At 37.7% G+C, this 1,398-nt stretch overlaps 1 long non-coding RNA gene across 1 annotated transcript; it reads left to right on the forward strand.

Moving 5' to 3' along the window:
- Window positions 1-397: 397 nt before the first annotated feature.
- LOC114579285 lies at window positions 398-1,086 on the forward strand. The gene is made up of 2 exons (XR_003700199.1): window positions 398-549; window positions 688-1,086. It is a non-coding gene; the product is annotated as an uncharacterized LOC114579285 (long non-coding RNA).
- Window positions 1,087-1,398: the final 312 nt, after the last annotated feature.

A 1,398-nucleotide genomic window follows, 5' to 3' on the forward strand; every position in this document is an offset into this window, starting at 1 on the left:
TGTTATACCAAAATGTTCATCTTATTATGCGCAATCCAATGCTACAGATGGCTCATGAATACAAGAGATTATTATGCGCGGACACCAGACGAGTCCAAAGGCCAATTCGGATGTGCCACGTCACCTAATGCACAAATTATTGGGTGATATGACGCGTCAGGATTGAACTCGGAATGTGTCCGGGCCGGTCCGATGTAATGTAAAGGTTTCAAGAATTCTTGGAAGTTCAAATTAATATGAGTTAATCAGGAGAAATCTATTAAAATTGAGATGATGATACACTACCACCATATTGTTCATGACCAACAAGGATGGGAGAATTTGCCGGTTCACTGGCCGATCAGAATATAGAGGTTGTAGCTATTGCTCCCTTTATATGTGGGATGTAAGGTCATGTGACTAATCTTATTTCATGCCAATCCTTTCCAATTCATAGTTATAGCCTTTTTTTTATAATTTTTATTTAGTTTGAACAGAGAAAAAAAAATCCCTGATGAGGCTCTTCGGCAAGCACGTATTCCCGAGGCAGATTGTTCTTCTCGCTTCAGGGTACCTCCACTTCTTTTTCTCTTCCTTTCTCTTCATTAATTCGCGATTCAAATTCAAAGACTCTATCTTTACTTCATAAAAAACTAAAATAAAATTCAGGCTTTTGTTCCTGGCTGCCACTACTTATGATGTTCACAGATCTATCAAATACAACGAGAAACCGCCAACAAGGGAACAGATTGATGCACTGCAATCTTACCTCGATTCCAAGCGCCCAGTTCCTCCCAATCAAGAGAAATTTTAGATCTTGACCTTGTTAATTTCTTTTTATTTCTCCCAGATTTCTATCCTGTTTGTTTGTTTATCGAATCATTAGCTTTTGCCCTCAATTAATCGGTGATCGGCTTTGTTGCGTAATAAAAAAGGCGACAACTTTAGCTTGCCCGCATCATGTTTGATGATATTACAAAGAGAAAGCAGTCTTAGCTGAAAGCACGATCTGAATGCTTTACAATAGAAAAGATTAGAGGAATCGTGGTGTTTAATAACTGTTATTTATTACTTTTTATATTATAAATTATATATTTTATTTCGGCATATAAAAAACTTTCCTATTGTCCTGGTAGTCCATACCTGATAGTATAAGTGGGGAATTGACCAAATATTCATCTAGCATGGCTAACTAACTAATTGAGTCTTTGTTTGGCTCGATTGAGTTGGTTTAGGCTACTTCAGGTTGCCAATCCATGTGACCAAGTGATTGGAAACTCAACAGTCGATAACTGTGACGCCATAGGTAGATTACTTAGAGATACTGATAGGATGAGTGCAGAGCACTTTAAGAAGCTGTGAGAGATCCTCCTCTTTTCTTCTTCCTCATCCTTTTCCTCCTAATTGTAGCTATAATCT

The sequence above is a fragment of the Dendrobium catenatum genome, unplaced genomic scaffold, assembly GCF_001605985.2.
Source record: "Dendrobium catenatum unplaced genomic scaffold, ASM160598v2 fragScaff_scaffold_264, whole genome shotgun sequence".
In the NCBI taxonomy this organism is placed as follows: domain Eukaryota; kingdom Viridiplantae; phylum Streptophyta; class Magnoliopsida; order Asparagales; family Orchidaceae; genus Dendrobium; species Dendrobium catenatum.